Source organism: Helianthus annuus, chromosome 1, assembly GCF_002127325.2.
Source record: "Helianthus annuus cultivar XRQ/B chromosome 1, HanXRQr2.0-SUNRISE, whole genome shotgun sequence".
Classification (NCBI taxonomy): domain Eukaryota; kingdom Viridiplantae; phylum Streptophyta; class Magnoliopsida; order Asterales; family Asteraceae; genus Helianthus; species Helianthus annuus.
The window spans coordinates 85693432-85704666 of NC_035433.2; positions in this window are offsets into that span (position 1 = coordinate 85693432).

Here is an 11235-nt window from a genome sequence, read left to right on the forward strand (position 1 = left end):
TATCTACATACATACATACATACATACATACATACATACATACATACATACATACATACATACATACATACATACATACATACATACATACATACATACATACATACATACAAGTCACATTCACTTATTTGTAAGTTGAGCCTTATCTACAAACATATCAACACAAATCAATGCAATTACAAATAAACAAAACCGACTAACTTCCAACAAACATGATGAACATTCAACAACATAATGAACATTCCATTAACACGATGAACATTCAGCAACATAATGAACATTCCATTAACACGATGAACATTCAGCAACATAATGAACATTCCATTAACACGATGAACATTCAGCAACATAATGCACATTCCATTAACACGATGAACATTCAGCAACATAATGAACATTCCATTAACACGATGAACATTCAGCAACATAATGAACATTCCATTAACACGATGAACATTCAGCAACATAATGAACATTCCATTAACACGATAAACATTCCATTAACACGATGAACATTCAGCAACATAATGAACATTCCATTAACACGATAAACATTTAGCAACATAATGAACATTTCATTAACACGATGAACATTCAGCAACATAATGAACATTCCATTAACACGATGAACATTCAGCAACATAACGAACATTCCATTAACACGATGTAACATAATGAACATTCCATTAACACGATAAACATTCAGCAACATAATGAACATTCCATTAACACGATGAATATTCAACAATATAATGAACATTCCATTAACACGATGAAACTATCATCTTAATTTACATTAAGGATAGACGAAGTTCATATGAACTTACCTTGGTACTTACCCTTACCCGTAAATTCTTACTTGGTTCCCTATATACAACATACCAAACTTCATTTATAAATAAGAAGTGATTTCGGAAATCACTTACCTTAAGTGTCCGTATTCACATCCGTTTCCTCACCTCCTTTTGACCCGTTAGCCTTCCATGCTTCCATCCATCTTGACATGATCCCTATACTTTCATGTCATCGCATTCACATTCTTGTTAGCATACATGATTGTACATATTAACGATCATATCAAATTCATGTTTCAAATTTGACTTTCATTAGTAAATTCTAACAAGCATAAGGCATATTTCCACAAGTCAATCTTTTCCGGGCTCTCGTTAAAGAAGGTGTATGCCGAATCGCTCAGGTCTATGTATGCACCGAACGGAGTCGATGGAGAGTCCTTCACCTCCATCGACCTTCACGGCACAATCGGCACAGGGACGACTATCGTCCAAGTCTTCGCTAGGTATGAAGGTATTTTCGGGAGCAACGAGGTTGTCGGAATGCGGTTCCAACATTTCTTCTTGGTCATCGTCTTGGGGCGGATCGATAAAATCCTTCCTAAGTTCTTTTGACCAATTTAGAATTAACTCTTCTAGTTGAAATAACTCGTCAAGGAGCATTTCCCCTAGAATATCTGGCTGGGCGCATTCGAGGGAGAGATAGTGCTTATTTTTACTTTCGCCCCTCTTAAGGTTATAAGGAATTGGTGGGTCTATGTAGTGGGGCCTATAATTTAGAAAGTAACATTTTAATTCTTCATGTTCGCCTCCACATAATTGACACCACGTACCATAAGAGTGCCGAAAGTAAAAAGAATTTCTATCACTCATGTTTATGTCAGAAGTTACCAACCGCCGGGATCAAACGGTTCTGTTTTCAGTAAGTGAATCTTGGGCACGGGGGCGTGTTGAGTGAGCACCGCCCCGTGTTCAGCTTACTGTCTGACTTAAAATAGGATTGCCAGTTCCAATGATTGAGCACGGGGGCGTGTTCAGCGGCACGGCCCGTGCTGAGCTCTGCAGAAGCTGAAAAACTAAGAAAATCTAAAAAATTAAAAAGAAAAATAAAAATATGATTAGGCCGTTGATTCCTAACTTTCTTAAAATCCTTGTGTCCCCGGCAACGGCGCCAAAAACTTGATGTGTGCGAAGTGTAATATATTTTTGATGTATATTTAAGCCCTTTTTACACTTTTAGCCAAGTTTTAAATTTATAAAACACGATATTTACTAACACTAAACACACATATGGGCAACTGCACCCATCGTGGACGTAGTATAGTGTTGGTAAGATACCGAGGTCGTCCAAGGACACAAGAGCTTTTAGTACCGGTTTATCCTCAACGTCTAATCAAATCAAAAAGTTAGAAAAGGTTTTTAAACTAAGAAAATAAAAACTAACTGAATGCTGAAAAAATAAAATAAAATAAAACAGATAGACAAGATGAATCACTTGGATCCGACTCGTGTATTAGTATAACCTTTGATTATTTTCGCACTTTTGCACTTTTTTAAGAGATTATCTTAGTTATTGTAGTAGGCCCCTCTTTTGAAGGCGGCGTTATCCTCAACCCAGTAGTTTGAGTCAGCAAGGATACAATCCTAAAGGGTTGGATTATTGGAAGATAATGAATTAAGTTATTAATGCAAATTATGGTAGGCCCCGCTTTTGGCGGTGACGTTACCATCGGCTAAGTAGTCTGAGTCAGCAGGGATACAGTCCTAAATAGCCGGGTTATAGTATTAATAGTAGTTAACTTATGAGGGGGTCAAAGAGTTTGGATCCCCGCCATCCAATACCTATGGGCATTGAAGGAGATCCTACTAAATTTGACCCAGGTCCCTTGCAGGACCTCTAAACGCTGAACAAGGGCAAGACCCTTACCAAACCGTTCCCTTAACCCCCGACCAGTAGCCAACATACCTCCATATAGACCGTGGAGATATGAATGGTGAAAATCTTTTATTTTATATAGACAGTAAAATAATGCCAAGACACCACGGACAAACGATAAGGAAAGATCACCTTCAACATAAGTAACTAGTTATTAAAGTCATTAATACAAAACCAAATAAAAAGTGCAAAAGATTAAAAATAAAAAGTATTATACTAAACACTTGTCTTCACCAAGTGATGTAAGAGAGTTAGGCAAACATGGCCTTGATTGTCAAGAACTCTTACGATCAATCTTGGATCCCGAGACGACTCACACACTCTATGATGGACAATGGATGATGGTGGTGGATGATGGTGTTATGGTGGTGGTGGGTGGTGGATGAAGTGTGAGAGAGGTGGTGTGCCAAGGGATGAGTTGAAATGAAACCAAGCACTCCTATTTATAGGCTGAACAGAAGGCTGGGCACGGCCCCATGTCCGCTGGACACGCCCCTGTGCTCGTCTGACACTCTCTCTCTTCATTAATTGTAATTCGCAATTACAATTAATGCGCCTGCTGTACTTTCGCCACGCCCCCGTGCTCACTGGACACGGCCCCGTGGTGGGCAATGGAAGCTTCTATAGGTTTGTCTTTTCTGCTGCTTCTTGGGCACGGCCCCGTGCTGGCTGAGCACGGGGCGTGTTCAGTCTTCTGACTTCTCTTTTCTGCTTGGGAGGATGCCGTTGAGGGGTCGGGCAATCCACTTTTGTTCCTTTTCTTGTATTTATGTTAGATTTAGCTGCCTTTTTGCTTCTTTTGTGAATTTGAGCTCATTTAATCCTGAAAATACAAAAGGAAGACAAAAACACTCTTTTTCCAACATTAGTACTTAAAAAGGGTTAGTTTTATGCCTCATTTGATGTAATTTATATGTTGCATTTTACACACATCAAATACCCCCACACTTGAACTTTTGCTTGTCCTCAAGCAAAACTCTTTAATATATGGCTTACACTCCCAAATGGAATGGGTAGAAGAGAAGGTTTTTGGCTTGTCATAGAGTGTCGGGAATCCAAGATCTTTTTGGTTTTATTTTTATTTATTTACAATCCTATTCGTTATGATTTATTTAGAACGTTTCATAGGAGAAATTACTTACTAAGGCATAGCATGCCTTTTTAAAATTTCATTTATATACAAGTTCACATACCTCACGGGGAATCACTCAACACTCGGCCGAAGGTGTATTTTTAGTGAATCACTCGAGAGCGGCATGGAACTTATTCCTTCCATAAGCTTGCCAAGCAATCAATCCTCCTCCTTTTTAACTATATACATTTGTAAATATCAAGAGGGCTTTTTGGGGTGAAGGGTTAGGCTTGGGCTAAAGGTGGGTGGTTGGGTTAGTGGTTAGTAAAAGGGCGAAAAGCGTAAGAAGCGTCGGTTTTCGTAAAACATTTTGTTTTAGTGACTTTTTATTTCGAAGTATTTCTCCAAACAAGCTTTTGTTTTAATAGCTTTGTTTGTTTATTTCTAACCATCATATTTTTTTTTGTCACACGAAAAACCGAGCTTGTTACTAAAATAAAGGGTGAAAATAAAAGGGGTTTTTTGGTGGGTGAAAAGGTTTTTAGGGTAAAGAAATGAAAGGTTTAGGCTCAAAGGGGTTAACTAGGGGGATTTTGGGTAGGTAAAAAAATTGAAAAATAATGGTGTAGAAAGAAAAATGGTTAGTCCTAATGCCTCCATCATTTACTTACTTGGGTTTAAGTTGGTAAGGACCGGGAATGAATCGTCGTGGCAAGTTCTAGAGTCGTAAGAACCAAGCGACTATTCACACAAGAAACTAAAAATGAGCATTTAGTCTTAAAGATGTAAATTTGTATGCTCAATAAAGGCTCAAAACTCACTTTTGTGGGAATGGGTTTTTATGTGATCAAGTATATATAATCAAATTTTAACTAAGCTTGTCATGCCGTTTCATAATTTTCTTATGTTGGTTCTTGTTATCACGACGCTATCGGTTGTAAATTTGTAAAAATATAACCTTATTAATCTTAGGATTCCAAACTTAAACTTTAGACAAGTAAAAAAAATGAAATTTTTTTTGAAAAAATTTGGGGTGTTTAGCGGTTCCAATAGAGTTTTGTGTAAGGCTTGTTATTAGGACTTGCAAAATTTCAAGGTTTTAGCTTCCCCCCCACACTTAAATTACACATTGTCCTCAATGTGTCCCAAAAATAAATTTTTAGGTTGACTGGATGTGTAATGTGGTGTTAAAAAGCAAAGATTTATGTTACTGGCAGTCTGGACACGGCCCCGTGGGGACCGAACACGGCCCCGTGTTCAGGAGCCAGTAACAAAAATTAAAGAAATGAGACAGAAGCCTGGACACGGGGGCGTGTCTGGTGAACACGGCCCGTGTCCAGTTACCTGAACTGGGCATTTTTCTGCAGGGGGTTCAGCAGGGGGCCGTGTTGGTTGGACACGGCCCGTGTTGAACCTTCTGTAATGGAGAAATTTATGTCGGGTTGCCTTGTTCTTGTGCATGGGGCCATTTTTCTCGTTCCCTTTTCATCCTTTACCACCATGAGTGTGTTTTATTTATTATGAACCATCAAACTTTAAAAACCATCATTTCATTGCAACCATAGAGAGACCTTACATTAAACTAAACATAAAAACAAGGAAATACTAAACCATGGAGTTCTAGCCTATACTTTATTCTAATTAGCAAAATTTCCAAGAAGCTACTAATCTTGGTTAGACAAGGCCTTTTTAAAACTCCATCTTCCGGGTGTGGCTTTCCTCATATGTCGGCGAGCCACGCCTCCACCTCCCTTGGAAGGAGAAAAGTAGGCTCATTGGCATCAGTTTGAGGAGTTTCGATTTCCACCGGGATCTCTTGTTGGTGCTCCACGGGAGGTTCCGCCGGAAAGTCTTCCCAGCCGGTAGGGTTGTTAATCTCGAGTGCCAGGTTCCAATCCTGTTGTGGAAGGACTGGTTCCATCGGGGGTGCTACAAGAATATTTAACCTCTGATGCAAGAGGTTAATTTCTTGGAAGCTGCTTTCAAGTCCCACCGTAAGATCGTTAATACGGTTGATTAGGACCTCCTCTACTGACGTCATTTCGTCGAGAGCCTCCCTTAATGCTATCACATAGTGCACAAGCGTAGCTTCAACGGAGGGCCTCCTTCCTCTTCGGCTGTTTGATGAATGTACGGAAGATGTTTCGCTGCTTTCACTTGACATTCTACGAAAAATAGACTAAAAAATAGTTTATTTGATGAAACAGTGTCTGGACATGGCCCCGTGCTCATTGAGCACGGCCCCGTGTTCATCTTTCTGCAGAATTTTGAAGCAAGGAAACTTGAAATTTTAAGTTATTTTCTGGACTCGTGGTGTCTTTTTAAACATTAATAACTTAAAACAATGTTACATAACATATTTTTACCAAGATTCCTTTAACAAAACTCATTAATCCCTACCACAAAGTTTGAAGAATTCAAACTTTTGTTGGTAGTTCTTGGAGAAAGATGGAGAAGAAGGAAATGGCTAGAAGAGGAAAGGACAAGATGGGTTGATGGAACCTTCTTTTAGACTTACCTAGGATAGTTGAGAGAAGATTCCTTCAAATCTCTGTCCCAAGTTGGTCCAAATGTGCAGAATTCTTGGCTGCATTTATAGAAAATGACAGCATCCTGGACACGGCCCCGTGTTCGTTGGACACGGCCCCGTGTGCAGGTGGAGCTCTGACACAGTTTGTCCGTATTCTGACATACTGATCAGAAGGGAATCTTTTGGTGGACACGGAGGCGTGTTGGCTGGACACGGCCCCGTGTCGAGGGACTATTTTATGAAGTTGTCTAGTTTTTTTAAGGAACTTACCAGTATCGGGGGGCTCTTGATTGGTTGGAACAACCCCAAAGTGCCTAAGATACCTTAATTGTCCTAGACTAAGGCAAGAACGCAAGAGGTTGTCGGTGAGGGTAATTCCTATTTTCGTTCTAGGTGGACAAGTCCAACCCTTTTCCGGGCTCTCGTTAAAGAAGGTGTATGCCGAATTGCTCAGGTCTATGTATGCACCGAACGGAGTCGATGGAGAGTCCTTCACCTCCATCGACCTTCACGGCACAATCGGCACAGGGACGACTATCGTCCAAGTCTTCGCTAGGTATGAAGGTATTTTCGGGAGCAACGAGGTTGTCGGAATGCGGTTCCAACATTTCTTCATGGTCATCGTCTTGGGGCGGATCGATAAAATCCTTCCTAAGTTCTTTTGACCAATTTAGAATTAACTCTTCTAGTTGAAATAACTCGTCAAGGAGCATTTCCCCTAGAATATCTGGCTGGGCGCATTCGAGGGAGAGATAGTGCTTATTTTTACTTTCGCCCCTCTTAAGGTTATAAGGAATTGGTGGGTCTATGTAGTGGGGCCTATAATTTAGAAAGTAACATTTTAATTCTTCATGTTCGCCTCCACATAATTGACACCACGTACCATAAGAGTGCCGAAAGTAAAAAGAATTACTATCACTCATGTTTATGTCAGAAGTTACCAACCGCCGGGATCAAACGGTTCTGTTTTCAGTAAGTGAATCTTGGGCACGGGGGCGTGTTGAGTGAGCACCGCCCCGTGTTCAGCTTACTGTCTGACTTAAAATAGGATTGCCAGTTCCAATGATTGAGCACGGGGGCGTGTTCAGCGGCACGGCCCGTGCTGAGCTCTGCAGAAGCTGAAAAACTAAGAAAATCTAAAAAATTAAAAAGAAAAATAAAAATATGATTAGGCCGTTGATTCCTAACTTTCTTAAAATCCTTGTGTCCCCGGCAACGGCGCCAAAAACTTGATGTGTGCGAAGTGTAATATATTTTTGATGTATATTTAAGCCCTTTTTACACTTTTAGCCAAGTTTTAAATTTATAAAACACGATATTTACTAACACTAAACACACATATGGGCAAGTGCACCCATCGTGGACGTAGTATAGTGTTGGTAAGATACCGAGGTCGTCCAAGGACACAAGAGCTTTTAGTACCGGTTTATCCTCAACGTCTAATCAAATCAAAAAGTTAGAAAAGGTTTTTAAACTAAGAAAATAAAAACTAACTGAATGCTGAAAAAATAAAATAAAATAAAACAGATAGACAAGATGAATCACTTGGATCCGACTCGTGTATTAGTATAACCTTTGATTATTTTCGCACTTTTGCACTTTTTTAAGAGATTATCTTAGTTATTGTAGTAGGCCCCTCTTTTGAAGGCGGCGTTACCCTCAACCCAGTAGTTTGAGTCAGCAAGGATGCAATCCTAAAGGGTTGGATTATTGGAAGATAATGAATTAAGTTATTAATGCAAATTATGGTAGGCCCCGCTTTTGGCGGTGACGTTACCCTCGGCTAAGTAGTCTGAGTCAGCAGGGATACAGTCCTAAATAGCCGGGTTATAGTATTAATAGTAGTTAACTTATGAGGGGGTCAAAGAGTTTGGATCCCCGCCATCCAATACCTATGGGCATTGAAGGAGATCCTACTAAATTTGACCCAGGTCCCTTGCAGGACCTCTAAACGCTGAACAAGGGCAAGACCCTTACCAAACCGTTCCCTTAACCCCCGCCCAGGTAGCCAACATACCTCCATATAGACCGTGGAGATATGAATGGTGAAAATCTTTTATTTTATATAGACAGTAAAATAATGCCAAGACACCACGGACAAACGATAAGGAAAGATCACCTTCAACATAAGTAACTAGTTATTAAAGTCATTAATACAAAACCAAATAAAAAGTGCAAAAGATTAAAAATAAAAAGTATTATACTAAACACTTGTCTTCACCAAGTGATGTAAGAGACTTAGGCAAACATGGCCTTGATTGTCAAGAACTCTTACGATCAATCTTGGATCCCGAGACGACTCACACACTCTATGATGGACAATGGATGATGGTGGTGGTGGGTGGTGGATGAAGTGTGAGAGAGGTGGTGTGCCAAGGGATGAGTTGAAATGAAACCAAGCACTCCTATTTATAGGCTGAACAGAAGGCTGGGCACGGCCCCGTGTCCGCTGGACACGCCCCCGTGCCCGTCTGACACTCTCTCTCTTCATTAATTGTAATTCGCAATACAATTAATGCGCCTGCTGTACTTTCGCCACGCCCCCGTGCTCACTGGACACGGCCCCGTGGTGGGCAATGGAAGCTTCTATAGGTTTGTCTTTTCTGCTGCTTCTTGGGCACAACCCCGTGCTGGCTGAGCACGGGGCGTGTTCAGTCTTCTGACTTCTCTTTTCTGCTTGGGAGGATGCCGTTGAGGGGTCGGGCAATCCACTTTTGTTCCTTTTCTTGTATTTATGTTAGATTTAGCTGTCTTTTTGCTTCTTTTGTGAATTTGAGCTCATTTCATCCTGAAAATACAAAAGGAAGACAAAAACACTCTTTTTCCAACATTAGTACTTAAAAAGGGTTAGTTTTATGCCTCATTTGATGTAATTTATATGTTGCATTTTACACACATCAGCACAAACTAAACGTATTTAATTCCGTTCATTCTATTAACATAATTCTACAACTAACACCATGACCTATGCTTAACAACCCAACATCATTCTAACTTCATCCCGTGCTAATGATCTCATATGCTTCACATTTAGTGTACTTTTACTTATCAATTTTGATTATGCAATTATTCAAACATGTTGTAAACATCATACCACTCCAACATAGAGTACAATATTCTAATACATACTTCTGCCAAATAACATGGCCAACCAAATCCTACATGAATTCCATCTAAAAATACATTTCTCATGTTTATTTATTATCAAATACATTATATCCCCATGTTATACGATTTCATCCATTACTTGTATACCATTTCATCTATAATCTCACCTAGGCATTTCATCAAACACTTGGCGTGCGTACTAATATCTAAGCATAATGTACAAGTATTTTCATTCTATTTCTTCCTAATTCTTTACTTTCAATTGTTATCAATACAAAATACCAAACTAATTTCATTCCAAGTTCAACCTAACTAGCAAGATGGTCACATACAACATAACATATCAAGAATCGAACGAAGATTGGACATGGGTGAAATACCCATGTCGTCATTTCCATCATCTATGGTGGGTTTCATCTCCAAACACCTAATTGATCAAAATCATGCATAACACATACTCCATACGAGGATTATAACACTTATTGGTGTTCAATTTTTGCATCAATTCTTGGATTAACCATAACCCATAACATCAAACATCACCAAAACATAAAATTAAACTTACTTAATGTGAAGAACACATGGATGATCAAGAATCTTGGTACATGCAATAGAATATGCTGAATTCCCCTTTCTAATTTGATGATTCTTGTGAATTAGGGTTTCACCCTTTTTCTTCTGCTTAGTTCGATCCCAAGACAAACACACATAGTGTGTGTGTTTTAGATTTTCTTTTTATTCTTTTAATTAATTCAAGTTCCCACTTTGGCAACCTTAGTCCCTCATGTTCTTTCTTATTTATTTGACCCCCATAGTTTTCCACTCTTACTTAATAGCCAACTTTATCTAACCAAGTTAGATTACTTGGTTATTAGTAAAATATGCCACTTAGCCAATAAATCCTACTTAATTATTCCAACCTAATAAAATGTCCAAATAAAATATTTGGACCCGAGTTTTAGGGCGTTACAAGTCTACCCCCCTTAAACAAGGTTTCGTCCTCGAAACCTGGTTCATTCCCACTAGACAATATCTACCATCGACATTTATTCTATTTACTTTCGTAATTACATAGAAGTCAAGATATGTTCATACATATATTATATAACATTTAATTCTTATTTCGTTATTGCAACAAAACTACTATTTCATATTCATATATACGTGCTTAACTCCAGAGTTAAACATCCTTCTACGTTTTCCACTGTTACATGGTACTACATACACCCTTAGGTTAAATTCCGATTCATTTCATTTATGTCCTCTTAACTTGTCCATTGTTTGTTTTATGTATTACTCTCTCTATATTCACATATACGCATTGCTTATTGACATTAGTCTGGACCTAAATTTCATTCCTTTGTTGACCTTTAAAGGTCAAACCTTCAATACCCTGTTATACTTGTGCTACGTACCATTAGTTCATATGAACGTGCTATTCAATCTATAACTTTCTATCATACATTCGTAATTAAGCAATTTACTAACCGCATAGTTTGGCACAATGCATTGAGCCGCTAAAACGGTTCGGCTCATATCTTCACAAATCCATAACTGGACCGATTCCGTTCATCCGTGCTGATAACTTACCGTTCTTGAGCGTCCTTTCACCAATTCTACTAGCTTCATTACTTCAAGCGTTCTACTATTCTTATTTACAAGGTAATGGTTAGCACATTTTACTTAAATATTTATGCTTTTCAATGGTTATTTCACCTACAACTCTTTCACATCTTCCCTGCAGACATATTATACATATCACACATTCCATTCTTACATACACATCTTCATTTATTTA